Source organism: Dasypus novemcinctus, chromosome 17 (assembly GCF_030445035.2).
Source record: "Dasypus novemcinctus isolate mDasNov1 chromosome 17, mDasNov1.1.hap2, whole genome shotgun sequence".
NCBI classification, from domain to species: domain Eukaryota; kingdom Metazoa; phylum Chordata; class Mammalia; order Cingulata; family Dasypodidae; genus Dasypus; species Dasypus novemcinctus.
The window spans coordinates 51,912,486-51,930,862 of NC_080689.1; the positions used below are offsets into that span (position 1 = coordinate 51,912,486).

General features: G+C 33.9%; 1 protein-coding gene and 1 non-coding gene across 19 annotated transcripts in view; both read left to right on the forward strand.

Moving 5' to 3' along the window:
- EHBP1 (EH domain binding protein 1) overlaps nucleotides 1-18,377 on the forward strand; it is a 524,220-nt gene that overhangs the window by 198,243 nt on the left and 307,600 nt on the right. The window lies entirely within an intron of this gene.
- Nucleotides 17,546-17,649, forward strand: LOC111766764 (U6 spliceosomal RNA). The gene has a single exon (XR_002798730.1). It is a non-coding gene; the product is annotated as a U6 spliceosomal RNA (small nuclear RNA).

Sequence of the window (18,377 nt, forward strand, 5' to 3'; positions counted from 1 at the left end):
GCATAAGTGAAAGCAGTTTTTATGATGTTTCATAGTAAATTCTGTAAAATACTTCGGTTAATTTGTGACTGTTCGTAAGAAATTGTTCATAGTATGTTGTGATTTAGTTTGCCAAAGGCTGCCAATGCAAAAATGTCAGAAATGTGTTGGCTTTTATAATGGGGAGTTTTATTAGGGTAAAAATGTACAGTTCGGAGGCTGTGAAAATGTCCAAATCAAGGCAACATCAGAGATGCTGTTTCACCAAAGACTGGCTGCTAGCAGATCCTGGAGTCCTGTCATGTGGCAAGGCAAGATGTCAGTGATTTCTGCTGGGGTCCTTGCCTTCCTCTTCTGGCTCACCTTGAGCTCAGTTGTGGGCAATCAGGCCTATGGCTTATCTTTTTCCAGGCTTCTTTTGCTTCTCCAGTGATTCCAGCGTCCAACTCTTTTTCAGCCTCTTGGGGTTTCTCTTGGCCTCTCATTCAGTTGTAGCCGATTGTGGTGTCCTCTTTCACATGGCAGGGTCAAAATGGTGGGTGCCTTTCTCTGTGTGTTTCTGCTCTCAGTTCTCCACTTAAGCTTTGGCAAGAGGGCAGAGACCTAACCTGGGTTATGTCTCACTGATGTAGTCCAATCAAAAGTCCTAAATCAATCTAATAAAGTCATCTAATTGAAACGTTCCTTAACTGAATCTAATGCAGTCAAAGCGTCTCTCACCCCACAAGTTGGATTAATTCTAATTACATGATCTTTTCTGGGATTCACAAAAGAACTTCAAACTGTCTCATGTTACATTTGTACCAAAGTAATTCCATCTTTCATTCAGGGTGAATGTGAAAAGTGACTGTCACAGACCTCAGTGATGTGAACACTATTGTTAAAGTATGTCGGGTTGTTAATATGCAGAAGGGATGGGTTGATATTTCTTGCTTTTCATTTCTGTCTGTTAGTGATTGGTTGAGTAGCTATTAAAGTTTTAGAATTAGTAATACTCTCTTGCTCCACCTCAACTCCCTGTATTAGTAAATAAATGTGTACAAGGTATGCAAGGTCCTTTTACAATAAAAGTGGTTATGAGTTGGCCCAAGTATCACCTTTTTCAAGGATGAAGAGACACATCTTAACCACAGTGTAACTTACAGTTTCCTTTTAAAAAAAGTAAACCTGGCAGCTATCGAATGCACTATGTGCATTTATAATAGCTATTTTATATATAGTAGTGTCAACATTTTAAAATTAAGTGTTTAACATTCACATGTGGTCGGGAGTCTTGTCATTAAGGTATGTGTAGTTTAGAGTCCAGTTGGTTTTCTCCTAAAACTGTACTTGTTTTCATAATAGTAACATGCTATGCTTCATTATACCTTGCATGAGTCATCATTCTACCATATGTTAAATAACCCTCTAACTGATAATGCAGACACTAAATTGGAATTTTATTTATAAATCATCTGTTACTAATAATAATCTGAACTAGTTAGTGCAGCTTTTCATTGTGACATGACTGATCTCATAACTAAATTGAGTTTTTATCCTATACCAAGAGGACATAGCACTGAAGTTCTTTTCCTTGTAGAGTTTGTATTATACTAACACTTAGAGTAAACTTGCTGTGAGAGAAGGGCACAAAGATCAGGCTTATTGAACCTCTGCCAGTTAAGATGATGTTGGGTTAGGTTACATCTGGTGTACTGTCCTGGGAAAATCACTTTTATAGAGATGGCATTCAAAGTGGTTTTAAAATTTATCCTTCTATTGAGTTTTTAGGTCAATTATATATGGTAGCTAAATTTATAAACTTGTTTATCCACCTAGGTGCCAAAACCTAAGTTCTTTGTATGCTAAAGGTTGAGCTTAGATTATTTCAGCTTTTGCTTGTTAGGCAAAAGAAGCTTTCTCTTATTTGCAAAGATAATTATAGAAAGCATGTAAATTAATCTCATCAAACAGCACTCTCCTCTATGAAAATGCTGTGATTGCCAGATTTGCATTGTGGGCTTAGTTAGGAAAAAAGAATTAATAGGGCTTCCCCCCATATTGTCACGGAATTAAGAAAAATAGTTTTATCACATTTAAGGTATGACATAACATAGATCAAAGGGAAACTACTCCTTTAAAATTCTAGAGCTCAATATTTGGCCATAAGAAAGAATGAAGTTCTGAGCCTTTCTACATTGTGGGAGAACCTTGAAAATATTATGTTCAGTGAAATAAACAAGACACATAAGGACAAATATTGTATGATGTTACTCTTAAAAGATAATTGGAAGTAGCAAATTTGTAGAGACAGTAGATAAGAGATTGCTGGGAGATACAGGGGAGTGTATGTTTGGTGGATATGGTGTGTGTGTAAAGAAAGTTAAGAAAAAGAAAAAAAGGCACTTGCAAAAGTTTACCCACTGGATAGGGACAGGTATTTGAGTTGAATGGGGTCTGTGGAAGGACAGAGGGAACAACCTCAACAAAGGCACAGAGAGAGAAAATTGCTGCAGCATCATATTAGAAGTAGGGAATACAGCAGGAGTTGAAGCTAGTAAGTTGAGCAAGGGCCAAGCTATAGCTGGCCCTCTCTGTCATACCAAGAAATTCATCCCTGAGGCCAATGTGTCTCAAACCTGGCTGACCATCAGAAATCACCTATGGATCTATTAAAACATACAGATTTTCCCAGGAGGAAGAGGGGAGGAATTATATTGTTAGTAAAGCCCCTGCATGATTCTGATTCATGATTCTAGTAAGCTATGAGGAGCCCTGGAAAGGTTGTGAGCAGATACGTAATATGATCAAAGATTTGTATTCTGAAAGATCAATTTTTCGCATTTAAACATTTTTGACTATGACTGTCAATATGAAATATATTTTCCATTATGATCCAGCACACAAATATATGTACCTATGTATAATAATAAAAAATTCATGAAACACATACTACCCTTAGTAGTAATGTGAAATGCTCTGGTATTTCCTGTTTTATCCTGATGTTTTAGAAAGCTGGTTGCAAATTACCTAATTGATTTTACAACGCATTACATTGATTCCATGATCCATTAATGGGTCATTGCCCACTAGTTTTAAAAACTACTGCTATTGAGAATGAACTCAGATGTGCAAAACTGAAGGTCTGGAGATCAGATGGGCAATAAATTCATTTATCCAGGTAATAAATGATGTGGGCCTGAACTAGGACAGTGGCATTAGCAGGTACAGATAGAAGAGGGGAAAGAGATTTAGGAGGTGTCTAGAAGATGGTGGAATCAGTCCTTGTGCCCAGTTAGTTCTTAATATTGAGGAAGGTCAGGGAATTTAAGATGAATTCTAGATTTCTAATTTGTTTGTTTGGATACCTGTGCTTTACAGCAGTATAGAGAACAACTAGGGGAAGACTTCAGGATGGTGGAGTCCAGATATAAGGAGAAAAGAGATATCCAGAAGGCAGTTGGATATGGCAATGATTTTTTTCCAAGTCAGTTCCTTCAAGTAAATGTTTTTTTCTTCTTTCTCATATTAATATATGTATCTGTAGCAGTTTGATACAGTTATGAATTCCAAAATTAGATATTGGATTATGTTTGTAAACTAGTCTGTACCTGGGCATGATTAAGTTATGATTAGGGCTTTGATTGGGACACATCAATAGGGTGTTGAGACCCCGTACCTTGGTGGGTGGCGACTCACAGATAAAAGGCATGGCAAAGGACAGAGTTGGAGCTTTTTGATACTGGAAGATTTTGATGTTGGAGATTTTGATGTTGGAGTTTGATGCTGGAGTCTTGTGCTGGAGCCCCAGGAAGTAAGCACACAGAGGAGCATGTAGTAAGGAAAGAGAAGCAAGTCCTGGGAAGAGAGGAACCCTGAACCTCAAGAGAAACAAGACCTAGGAAGAGAAAAACCCAGGAAGCCTGAACCCTGGCAGACATTGGTAGTCATCTTGCTCCAAATTGTGGAAATAGACTTTGCAGAGGGAAGTAACCTATGCTTTGTGGTCTGGTATCTGTAAGCTCCTACCCCAAATAAATTCCCTTCATAAAAACCACCTGATTTCTGGTATTTTGCATCAGCACCCCTTTGGCTGACTAATACAGTATCTTAAGGTTTTATCCTTTCTTTTACTTTTATAAAATAACCTACTATCTCTTACATTAGTTTCTATTATTTTTGTGTGGATTGCCTTCAAATATTTAAAAACTTTCTCTCTATGCTATAAGGTTCTGTAACACCACTTCCAGGACATCTGATTCCTCCCTCAAAATGAAACAAGAATTTAACTCTTATCTTTCTTTCCAAACCATATCATCTTTCTCATCTACCAGAGGTGACAGCTTTCTTCTATTTGTGTTTATCATTTCTGTATTCCATGACCTCTTGGGCATTAAGAGACCTGTTGCATTTCTGTCTATAACCAGCTCTGTGTTCTGGTAAGTAATGGAGCAATACAAGTTGAAGTCTGCTGGCTTTCTTCCAGAATTTAATGATAATCTGCCACTTGTTATTCAGCTTAATAAATCAGATTGTAGTCACTGTTCAAGTTATTGTTCAGTTTCTATGGGTTTGGCTGGACGTTCCTTGCTTGGGGTCTCTTGTAATCAGAAGTGCTTGGGCCTAGAACATTTCAGGGATGTGGAAATGGCTGTGGCCAGATGGGGAGCTGGCCACAAGCATTTCTTTAATTTCATGTATTCACAAGGATTCTCCATTTGTCTCTTTGGGTGAGTTAGTTTGGATTTCTCACAGTGTGGTGTCTTTAGGGCAGTCAAACTGCTTATATGGTAGCTGAAGACTTAAAAGACTGCATATCCTTTTCTGGTCTAGCCTTGGGAGCCGCACTATTACTTCTGTCATATTCTCTTAGATAGAAGCCAGTCTCAAAACAACCCAAATTTAAGGGGAGGAGATTTAGACTCCACTTCTTGATGGGGGAGTGATAAGATTCTAGAAGAACATGTGGCGTAAAAAATACTTTTATATAGAATCTGCAATAACTATGTAGGAAATTAATGACTGCCATTATACAAATTGTTAGTTTTGATAGAGTTGGCTGCCATATTGGATTTGTTCCTTAAATCTTTTAAAGATCAAGTTAGCTTTTCTATATCTTAATTTTCTATATCTTGGTTAATCTCAGAATTTACATTGTATGCAGCATACTAGCTATGAAGATGCTTTAAACTTTATGTAATTTCCCTGGTATAGGATGGTTCACAGCACCATCTGTTTAGCCAGCCCTGCAGTGGCTATTTTGAATTATTATCTTGGATCCATGAGCAGTTCTACTTTCCTATCTTCAAAACTCTAAATGACCCTTGTATCATCTTGAATAAACTGTGAAATGTTTTTTAAATGTCTGAAAATACATTCTCACTCTAACTGCTAGGTTCTTTATTAGGACCTTAGGCATGACTGCATGGAATAGATCAAATAATACTGGCTCTTTTTTTATATCTTTGGAGTTTTTCATTAGTACTAGGAAATGGATCTGATGAGACACTGTCTTTCTTTAAATATGTGGATTAAGTACTGCTTATTTTCAGAAATAAGCACCTATCAATCTAGTCAGGAATTTTGATTGATAAAATTGTTTAGTTCCTAGTAATGCTTTCAAACTTGAATTGTGCCTAATAAATATCATTTGATAATTTGCTGACATAAATATTAATGCTAACTGTGGCTCTAGAACTATATAAATATAGCAAAATAAATAAAGCAATTCTGGAGTTTAGAAAATAAAGAGCAAAAATGAATATGGATAGTTCCCCTACCCCACACACCCATTAATGTGTTCTCTCATAGAGTAGAGGCAGTTTGTCTATATTAAAGAAAGTCTATCTGGAATAGTCATTTGGTGTAATGCTGTCTAAAGTATTATAACCACTTGATGGCACCCTTTGATTTGGTACAAACCTCATTAACCATAGCATAGTGCTGTATAGTATTTGTAATGGAATAACACATAAAAACTAAAGACTGCAAGGTATCTGGGTAATGTAGAGATGAAATGAATGCAACAGCAAGGCTAAGCTTTCCTGACCCTTCATGAGAGAATAGATGAAAAAGGAAGAATAAGCTATTGTGCCAAAGAGAGATGATGAAATTCAAGATCCACTCACATAATCTCTCACTCAGCCTCTGAAATGTTAATCCCTGAGTAGAATTATTCGAGCTATAGATTGCAATTTATCATCAAAATGGCACTGTGTCAAACAATACTTTTTGTATGTGTGATGTTTAGAACTATCTAATTTTAATATAAAATGGTTCACAGATCATTGGCTAATATTTAAGTAGCAACTCTTTAAGATTGTGATTGGGGGATGGGATGGGGTGGTTTCTTTACATCCAAATACGACCTGTATTTTAGATAGAGGGCTTTTAGCAATCTTTTCTGCTTCTCTTTAGTGACAGTTTAGTTTTAGTGCCAGGAAAAAGGATTTTTAAAGAATGCCTCCTGTTAAATTAAGTGGTTTTTTTTTCTTTCACATACTAAAGATATTTTTATAATTATGGAGTACTTCTATAGTTGTCTTCTAAATTGCTTAAATATATTCTAGTTAATGAAATAGTATACTTTTTAGAGTTTGAATGAACTTTCTTTTCTATCTCAATATTATGTCAAATATTTGTATATTTCCTCTTATTTACACTTCCCAACCTCTACTTATTAGAAAAAGTTGTGATAATTACTATGTATTTGTGATGTTTTCTTTTTTAAAGCCAAATTTTTTAAGTTCATAAAACTAAATTTTAATAGTGTAGGTGGAGGAGAAATATTTTATGTGTCTGTTATTCTGTCACTCAGTAGCAATCATGTTATGGTCATTTCTTATGTTAAAGGAAACTTATTTAATAAAAACCAGGATACACAAAAGAACCAAGTTTCTAAGATCTGGAAGCTTGAAATTTTAGTTTGTACGTGTATTTATTTTCAATTTTATTATAATTGTTTGTGAAAGGCTTTGTTTTTTGCCTTCCTCTAATTAAGAAAAACTGTTATTTTCAATATCATTACTGAGAAATTATTTTACTTAATAGCTTTGTATTTAGATTCTTTGTACCTATTTCTGAAGGCCCACCAAAGGTTTAATCTCTAAAAAAATCCTATAATTACTCTATACCCAATAGATCCTACCATTTCAGTACCTTCACTACTGGTTGCAAATGTTGAAGGCTTGTTGTGACAGTCCATGAGATACTACAGCAAAAATCTGTGAAACACCACTCACCTGTGCATAGATAATTTTATCTTGCCATATTTTAGCTCTGATGAGAAAAATATTTGATTTAGTTGTGTTAGCATATGGTTCTGTTGAAAGTGGCTTGACTCTGGCAACTGTCTTTTTAAGTGATCATAAAGAGTTAAGGGTGAGATCTAGTGCCACACCTATGAAGACCACAAGTTGTGCATGCTTGAGGCATGATGTCTTTTATAACCGTCAGTTGAGAAAAGAAAGCACAGCATAGACCTTTGGTTTTACCATTAAGAGTGCTCTATGAAACTGACTTATTACAAATTGCTTTTGAAGGCATATATATATATAAAGAGTGTGAAACTTTTAACTTGATGATATTCATACTTAAATATTACAAAGTTATTTCATCCATTCATGCAGTTAACTATGTCTGCTGACTTTTTTTTAAGATTTATTATTTATTTATTTATCTTCCCCCCTCCCCCTTGCGGCTTGCTTGCTGTCTGCTCTCTTTCCATTCGTTGTGCATTCTTCTTTGTCTGCTTGTCTCCCTTTGTTGCGTCATCTTGCTGCATCAGCTCTCCATGGGCGCAGGCCATCAGCAACACGAACTCAGAGCCTCCCATATGGTAGGCGGGAGCCCACTTGGTTGAGCCACAGCTGCTTCCCCATCCACTGACTTTTTTACTTAAAAGCCATACTGAAAGTTGATAGAGTTATATTAGTTGAGTGTTTTAAAATACGACACTTTCTCAGCTATGTAATCCCCCAAATGACTACTCTGTGCTTTCTCTTTCTGAGGACTGAAGTATGGGTAGTGCCTTAAACTTGACTCTAGATTTCACTCATAACTCCTCTTCATAATCACCTAAAGAAGACAGCTGCCAAAGTCAAAACTGCAATAACCTTTTAAGTAAGCCTACTGGTTCCACATGGAGTGCCAATGCATACATCTCCCAACCCACTGCATTGGCAATCTCAAAACTCATTGCCGAATATGCTGTTTTAGCACACACAAAATTGGTCAATGTCCAACTTTATCCAGCCACCCACACTAAATATGAAATCTCATGATGCTGTCATAGATGCCTACAGGGTAGCACTCCTGCACATTTAGAAAACATGAAAACGTTAAAGCTACTAGACAAAAAAAAAAAACCTTTAAGATGCTAACTACGTAAAGTTTGTTTTCTAAATACCTCTTTAATTTGCTATATATAAAGTGCATTTGTTTTGTATATACCTCTTGAACTTGGTGTAAGATGTCAGTGAACAAAATTTGCTGAGAAAAGTGTATTTTATAGTACTTTCTACATCCTTCTAGCTTTATAGGACCTCTCAAATAGGTTTCAATGGGCTAGTGTTTAAAGCAGGGATCAGGTGAACATTTATATTTCAGCTGTAACAATAGCATTCATTATTGATGATTGACTTCTTACCCTGATATAGTATAGTCTTGTGACATCGAATGAAATCAAATGAAGAAACTACCCCTTGGCTTGATTTGTATTGACAGAAGAAAGCAAACAGAGTGGTTTGTCAGGTTGCTAAAAATGTCAAAATAAAGTCCTGGGACAATTTTTAGCACAAAGGTTTTTGCTTTGTTTTGCATTGCTTTGTTTTGTTTATCTGTTTGTTTAAAATAACGTTTGGGTGGTTGGATATTCTTTGGGAAAGCACATTTTTGTAAGAAAATTGAGTTCCAGTAATACCTGTATCAGATTAATAACAGGAAGTAAATTGTTTGCCTTTATTTAAAGCTGTATTTTATTTATTAGTCAGATGCTTGTTGATGACATGCTTCAACATTAACCCTTTAGAGAATTTCACAAATTTACAGGAAATAATGTTAATTCACATAAGTATTATATGATTGGTAATGTGTTATTAAAAGAAATAAGGCTTTATTCTTATACACACTTTTATTGTGTTCCAGTTTTAGTGATCATGCATTTTAAATACTTTTAGTTTCTTCATGTAATTTATACAGAGTATAATATAACAGATCTAAAACATTTCAGTAAATTATTGTTACTTGTCTACAGGTTTTGTCTTTGCAGATTAAGTATTTCTGCAAGTAGTATCCATAAATGAAATAAATACCCTGTTTTGTAGACCTCAGTATTCATTCCATCATTGTTGCCTCCGTGTTGTTTATCTTGAAAGCATTACTTTCTGGCAGTTAATATACTTCAAATTAGTGCTGTAATATTTTTGTTGTTTTTTCTCAAGCTATAACCCACTATGTTATTCTGTAACTTTAGAACCTAGTTTTCTAATACAAATGTACATTTCTTAATAAGAATCATCAAACCATAAAAATTTAGAGCTGGAAGAGGGCTTAGAAATTATAAAGTCTTCCTCTCTCATTTTGCAGATAAGGAAAATAAGACTGTCATGATCTAGTTACTAGTCTAAGGTCATATTGTTAATGAGTAGCAAACTACTCACTCTCAACATTTTCTTCAGTCCCAGGGTGAAGTTCCATCTACCAACTTTAAGTATTCATGTGTATGTGATAACAAGATTTAAATGTTTGCTTTTTGTAACTCCCCAAAAACATAATTCAGCTGTCTTAGAAAAATGGAATTTGATTTATTGAAAGAAAAGATTAATTTTACAGAGGTAGATTCTTAAACAAATAAAAGAAAACAAGACCAGAGTAAACTAGAAAATGCTTTCGTTTTTATTTTAAAAGGAGGTTATTTGGGAAAAAAAATTTAATTATGTGAAAAATACCTAAGTATAAAATTTTTAAATGTGTTATTATGTAAGTGGTAACAGAATTGTAGTTAGTTTTAATTCAGCTTTCTGAGAGATGGAATTTTAATGATGTTTTCAGAATATTATAATAGAATTGGCCATTTAAAGTTTTCTTTTTCAAATAATTAAAATATATATTTAGTTTTATATTTACAAATTATTAAAATAGGCAAGTGTGAAAGTATTATTTGGGCAAGAATAGTAACCACATGTTCTTTAATAATATTAAAAATTATAGTTTAGAGATCTAAACTTGAGAACTCATTAAAATAGGAATGTGTGTTTAAAAAAAACTTTTTTGTAGTTCTTATTTATTTATTCAAACTTTACTTCAAATTCAAAAAATAAAATAACAGAAAAAAACAGCTCAACAAGTTATGGGAGCATTACTCCTAAAAAATTCTGCCCAGGCACTTTTATCTCATCTAACTCCAATGGTATTGTGTGTGTTATAATATTAATGTGCAAGTTTCTGAATCTGGCATTCAAAAAATAACACTCACAGCAATGCATATTCTCTGCTTATTGCTCATTTATTAGAACTTTGCTAATAATGCATTTTTGTTTTAGAGTTCCTGAATACAATTGTTTTATACCCAACCTCCTTCTTCTAATCTAAATATAACACTGCACCCATTGTTATAGATAGGTTAAACTTGGATTAATATTGGCTTACAAGTACTACTTACAGAGCATTATTTCAGATCTCTGCATCTACTTTTAAAGTATGTCAATTGCTGCAGTTAAAAATTAAAGTGCTACATATGCTGTTGTCTAAGCCAATTTAAGAATAGGGCATGAATTTCCAGTTATGTGAGCTACAGAGTCTGTGTACTTTAACAGATCTGCCTCTAAGCCGTAATTTCCTATAGTCCAGATATTTTAGTGATTCATGTTCTTTCTTCTTCTAAAAAATCCCATATTTTTGCTTATTTTTGGAGTCAGAAATCTAAGTGTACATAACTAATTTCCACACATAGACTAATGTTTTATGAATAGTAGACCCTCAATAAGTTTTTGAAAAATGAATTTGTCATTTACTCATATATCAAACTTTTGGCTCTTCTTTCAATTTAATCTTACACTATTATTTAATTTTTCAGATGATAGTTTTGTCCTTCCCTGCTAATTTTAGGCAGCTTTAATATATATATGTAAACTAATAATAAACTCATATTACCCAGAGCGGTTGTGTACTTCTAAATGTTCAATAAATGGGTTGATTTCATTCTCAGTAAATTTAGAGCGAGATCTTTAAGCCCCATTACCAGCATTGTTCTTAATTTAATACCTGAAGAGGGAATGTGTTGTTATAGATTCTGTAAATCAGATGTGCTGGGTATAATGTGCAAATAAAATTGATACATATGACTTTTTTATTCTTTAGACTTATTTTTGTTAAAACTTAATGGATCTCTTTTTTAATAAATCATATTACACAATCAATATAATAGAAACACTGGGAATGTTAAATTTAATTAAATTTAAATATGAAAAAGGAAAAGTTATCCATAACCCCATCATATTTATCCATAACCCCATTGACAGATGTAGTTTGCCATTTTTCTTTTTTTCTTTTGAACACATTCATGTTGTATAAATTTTCTAGGTTGCTATTCTTTGCATTTTGAGTAGATTAAATTCGTAATTAGCATTAGTACAGTTCTTATTTTCAAGTGTGCAGTATGCCTATGTTATTTTTAGACTTTTATAGAGGTGCGTTTAGAATTGATGCTTTTGCATAAGTATGTAAAACAGAGGTTCTTAACCTTTTTTGTTCCACAGAAACTTTGCCAGTCAGGTGAAAACTATGGACCCCCTACTAAGTCCACACTATACTGTATTATTTAATAAATATAGCACACCCGCACCAACACATCCACACAAGAAAAATGTTTTTATTTTTGTTTTTTATTTCAGGCCCACGGACTCCTTGTTAAGAACCCCTGATGTAGAAGCAGTGTGTTTATTAACTAAATGAGTTCCACAATGACTGAGTTCTTTTCAGCCACTCATGGAACTGGTTCCCAGGTGTGAGCTATGAGGGGACCTCTGTTCTCCCTGCAGTGACTCTCACTTTGGAATTTACCCCAGTGAGCTTGACCCAGTGAAAATCTATAGGGCTTCAGATTATTATACAAAACCCATCAGTCACTCAGGCTTTTGGAATGGTCTTTCTTTTTGATTTAAGGACAGTTTTTGTGACTAAGTTCAGAGTTGAGTTTAGAAGTAGATTTCAATAGATACATGTCAACAAGTAGATCATATAAAATGAAAGTGATGACTGGGGGTGTGTGGTAAAAAACAAAATAAAATTGAAGGGAGCCACCTGAGATTGTTCAATTTAATTTGATAAAAAAAAGTCTAATTACCTTTTAGGAGATTGAAAATAAGTCTAAACTGGTAGTAATACTTATTCGTAAATAATGTCTCTGTGCTACACATGAGCTACTAAAGAAAGAAGAAATACAAAAGACTAAACAAGTCTTTTTATTCTCCAATGTTAAAGAAAAATATGAGAGGGGTATAACTGAGCTTCATTTGAAAGAAATAGTAGTTACCAAACATGAGTTAGGAAAAAGAGAAAAAAGAATGAAAAGGAATCTGTATTTATGTCAGAGGAACTGTCTAAGGTTAAGCCCTGGATCTGAAGTCTTGTGTACTATAAATCAAGTAGGCCCAGAATGTCCTGTATCTTAAGCATCCAATATTTCTTATCCGTGCCCTCACATTTAGTTCCTTCTGCCGCCTAATTCTGTCCCTTTTTTTGAGGTACTATCATTAGGCCAGGAATACAATGGAAATCTGAGGACTTGACTTCAAATCTAGCCTTCTCTGTTCCTTAATGGCTGCTTTGTAAATAATCCATAGCATTTTTTGCCTATCTACCTTTATTTTTCTTCACCCCAAATCCCAACCTATATTGGTGGACCTGATTCTTGACAATCCACTCAAAGTTATTCAGTTTGTTTTAAAACCTCTTACTGGTTTTAACTGCTTATCTTTTAAATCAAACAAATATTGTAAGGAGCTTAATTGCTGTGACATATTTCTGGTTAGCTGGATAAACTAGTTTTATTTAGATATTTGATTTTATAAAAATTATTAAAAGATAAGATAGAGAGCATTTTCATTTTTCACTGACTTCATATGTCTTCATATATTAATTAAAGGATAGAATAGAGAGCATTTGCTTTTACTGACTCTTCTTGTCTTCATATATTAAGAAAACCTTTCATCCAATTGAATTTTGTTTTTTAAACATCGTCCATCTGAAAAATAAAGATACTGTAAGTGACTATATGCTAGGCTAAATTTGTTTATTTCCAGAAACCCTGAACTTAAACAGTTTTTCTGTTGTTTTTTTGTTTTTTGCAATACAGGTAGTTTTTATTGTTTTTTATAAACATAGTTTTTAAAAGACTGTCTTCGCATATTTAAAAATTTAATAACATAATCATTGCTTCTGCCATATTTAGTATCAAATCTTCTTTAAATACATTTTTCTTCCATGCCATCAAAAATAAAATGCTAAATAGATACGTTTGCAAAGCCTATTTTGGATAAAGAGAGAAAAAGCACATAGCATTTTCTAAGTTGGATAAACTCTGCAGTTGAAGTCGAATCTACTTAAACACTTTTTATTGTTTGTCCAAAACTTGTATAAACTCTTTGATTTACCTTGTATGTTTAAATAAGTAACTCTTCATATCTTCCCCATAGATAGTGAAATCTTTAACACTAAAACAAGACAAGTCAGTTCTCAGCCAAAGCAAATAGAAGAATGAATGCTTTGCTAATTATCCATAACTAGTGTGTGTATATAAAGAAAAAAAAATCAAATCTGTTTTTGACCAGAATGTCTTGATGGAATTATTAAAAAAAAAAAAAAAGAAGAAGAAGAAGAAGGAAGGAGGGAGGGAGAAAAAGAAGAAAACAAAACAAAACAAAAAAAGGAACTTTAGGACAGATCAGGCCCCTTGTAATTTGAGTTTAAAGTTAAGTTTTTATTTTTTATCAATGCAGGCACCTGGTAACAAACCAAAAAGTACGGGACAACTTTTAATGGAAATCAATATTCTTCTGCCCCTCCCTTCCTACCTCTTCCCCACTCCCTTGAGGCACACACATTTTTTAATAATTTTTTATTCAAGAAGTTGTAGGTATATAGAAAAATCATGCAGAAAATACAGAATTCCCATATACCCCTCTATTAGTAGTATTTGTATTAGTGTGGCACCTTTGTTATAATTGATGAAAGAATATTGTTATAATTATATTATTAACTATATTTCATAGTTTTTATGTTAGGGTTCACTGTTTATATAGTACAACCCTGTTTGTTTTTTTACAAAACTTATATTCTTGTAACATATATAAAGCCTAAAAATTTCCATTTTAACCACATTTATGCATGTAGTTCGATGATGTTAATTGGATTGCCAAAATCTATTACCAAAACTTTGCCATTAAACAGAAATTCTGTATCATATTAGCATTAACTCCCCATTCCTTACCCCCACACTGGCACTTGGTAACCTGTATTCTTGTTTCTGACTCTGTGAACTTGCTTATTTTAATTGTTTCAAATCAGATCATAAAATACATGTCCTTTTGTGTTTGGCTTATTTCACTCAACATGATGTCTTCAAGGTTCACCCATGTTATTGGATGTATCAGAACTTCATTCCTTTTCAAGGCTGAATAATATTCCATCATATATAGACCATTTTTTATTTATCCTTTCATCAGTTGGTAGAACTTGGGTTGCATCCATCTTTTGAAAATTGTGTGTAATGCTCTTTGAATATCAATGTGCAAATATCTGTTCAAGTCCTTGCTTCAGTTCTTTTGAGTATATTCCTAGAAGTGGGATTGCCAGGTCATATGGTAACACTATACTTAACTTTCTGAGGAACTGCCAAACCATAGCAGCTGAGACAGCCTCTTTTAACTGCTTTGGATTCTCATTCTTCTGGTGGTTCCCTCAGTGGTTCTAGTTGTATATAATATGCTTGTACTGTTTCATAACTTACCAACTTTAGACAACACATTGAATCTCCAATTCAGATTGCATATACCTGGGCTGGTAGTAGTTCAGAAATATAAGTAGTTACTCTCTACCCAAATCCTCAGTCTTCCTTCTTTCTTGATAAAGTTCCTTGAGGGATCTGGACAGTTCCACTGTTGTACTTGCCATTGTTCTCACCACCTTCTAAACCAACTTCACCTTCAATCCTATCTTCACCATGTACACTTGTTCTCTGATTCTTTTCTACTTTTTTCTTTGTTAATATCTATACTTTGCCTCTTTTATTGGCATTAAAGTTTTAATAAGCCATGAATTCAGATTAGGGAAATTTTATGTTTTTTCTTTTTAAAATATACAAAATTCATTTGGAAAATATATAGACCTCAGGGGCAGATGTGGCTCAAGCAGTTGAGTGCCTGCTTCCCACATGGGAGATCCCGGGATGGGGTTTCTGGTGCTTCTTAAGGAAAACAGAAACAACAAGCAAAAACAAAAACCAACTCAGGGGAGCCAGTGTAGCTCAGTGGTTGAGTTCCAGCTTCTCACATATAAGGTCACGGGTTCATTCTCTGATCCCCCCACCCCTTGGTACCTTTAAAACATACACCGCTCTAAGTAACTGCCTTTTTTTTTTTCCTTTCAATTTTTCCACTGTAGATCAATGGGCCTTATTAAAACCTAGCTTCCTTTCCCTTCCCTAATATATAGAAGTAGCCTGGAATAAGGATTTTGGTCTTAAAAAAACTTAAAGAGTAGATATGGTATAAATTGGACTTGATTTTATGTCCTATGGTTTTGGCATTCTTCTCAATGTACTCTTTTTTTTTTTTAAGATTTATTTATTTATTTCTCTTCCCTTCACCCTCCCACCTGCCCACTTGTCTGTTCTCTGTATCTGTTTGCTGTGTTTTCTTTGTCCGCTCCTGTTGTTGTCAGAGGCACAGGAATCTGTTTCTTTTTGTTGCGTCATCTTGTTGTGTCAGTTCTCCGTGTGTGCGGCTCCATTCCTGGGTAGACTGCACTTTCTATCGCACTGGGCGGCTCTCCTTATGGGGCGCACACCTTGCGCGTGGAGCTCCCTTGCACAGGGACACCCCTGTGTGGCACGGCACTCCTTGAATGCATCAGCACTGTGCATGGGCCAGCTCCACGCACAGTGATAGACAGACACACTAACCACTGGGCCAAGTCTGCTTCCCTCAGTGTACTCTTAAAATAATGTAAAGAGAAATAATAAATTGTGTAATATTATTCTTTAGTGCCCATCTGTCCCTTAAGCTTCTCAACTGGTCCTTTATACTCTTTTTGCCAACAAACCACTTCAACATAATTCATACTTCCCCTCTATCTTTTAGGAGATAATTCCAATTTAAAATGATGATAAAGATAAAAATGGAGCTCAGTATTTAATTTTAGGACTTTACTTTTACTAGAATATATCAGTTCCTTATAGAGATTCCATCACAAGCCTGTTTGGGACTCTGCCTCAAATTGTGCATGAACGGTGTGACCCTGCATAAATCTTCCTTTCCAGCGTTATTTTGAATTATTTGAATATCTTTATTACCTTCTGTTAGTTCTAAAAAATCTCTGCCTCTGTAGTCTAGTCAGAATTTCAACTTTCATTATAGGGATATTAGACTGTGGATGAGGTCTGCTAATATCATTAAATTGGCCTTTTGGTTGTCATTAAAGCTACTGATAGAAAGGTATTCCAGGACCCAAAATGCTTTGCCTATTGAGGTAGCTTGAACGAACTCTGAGAATCTGACTTCTCCTTTCTTAGTATATAGTCAGTAGGATTTATTGTTATGTCTAATCACATGTCAAATGAAACGTTAAATTTTCCTGATTCAGTTCCTATACTTATTCAGTTTTTTTCGCTTTACAGAATATGTAATACAATGTTAATAACTTTCTTTTTTTACTTTTCTCTTTTTTATTAACTAATGTAATTAGTAGTACTGAATTGTATAATGGAAAGAGATAAAATATGGGAAATTCGGGGTCATATATACACTACTACAATACAAAGTTTTTAAAGTTCATTTTTCATGACATTGTACTGTTTTCTGAAAGAATTGATATAATTCTTGATTTTAAATAAAAAGACAAAACTTTTATTTCCTATGTTTCCATGTCTTTAGGCTGTCATTATATTATTAACAGTTTAAACAATAAGGAATTGATCACACCTATTTAAAAATATGGCATCTTTGCTATTGAAATGTCATAACCATAGAACATTTTCTTTTCCCACACTTCTCATCTATAGGAAATTTCTTTCCTTTGAAAATAAAACAAATGAACTACCTCTACAACAGCTAAATAAGAACTATCTCAAGAAATTCTAAAGTGTAGTACTACGTTATGTCTTAGAAATATGGAGTTATTTTTAAAATTACATAAGGCAGTAATACTCATGCAACTGAACATGAAGTTTGAATTCTAGCCCTGAAGCTACCCATGTCATTACTCTAAACTGAAAAGTTGTATCAAATTCTAAGTAGGGAACTGTGGGATTTGGGGAAATGAGAAATAAATAAATGTTAAATCTGTTTCATTTTTAAAAGTATATGCATAAGTGCTCACTTCAGCAGCATATATACTAAAATTGGAATGATACAGAGATTAGCATGGCTACTGCACAGGGATGACATGCAAATTTGTGAAGCATTACATGTTTTTCTATGAAATAATTAGAATAAAGAAACTTATAGAGTCAGAATCTAGAATATAGGTTACTAGGGGCCAGGATGGGGATAGGGAATGAAAAGTTAAGGTTTAAAATGTACAGGGTTCCTATTTAGAACGATGGAAATAGATATTTTGGTAATGGATTGTGATGATGGTAGCACAACATTGTGAATGTAATTAACAACACTAAATATATATCCTAATGTGGTTAAAAGGGGAAATCTTTTGTTGCAACTACACTACACACAGTGAACCCTAACTTAAAGCATGGACTATAGTTAATAGTACAATTATAAAAATGTTCTATTATCAGTTGTAACAAATGTCCACATCAGTGCAAGGTGTTAACAATAAGGTGCTGTATGGCGTACAGTCTTTTTTACAAGATTGTTCTATAAACCCACAATTTCTCTACTAAAGAAAAAAAGTATATAAAATGTCCCAGATAACATACCACTGCTTTTTCAATAAGTTTCCTTGAAATTTTTCTTAAAATTATGCTTTGAATTTTACTAAGCTTTCAGTAGTAAAACAGGAAAGTGAATAATTTTATTTCCTTATTAGTTTTTAAAATTAATTTTTTAATTGAAAAAGTAATAGATGGTCAAAGTTATTTTCAACTTTGTACATAAGAATAAAAAGTACTTTTCTTTTCCCCAAAGAATTTACTGTTAGGTTTCTGGTGTGTATCTTCAGAAATATACATGCAAATTTTTAAT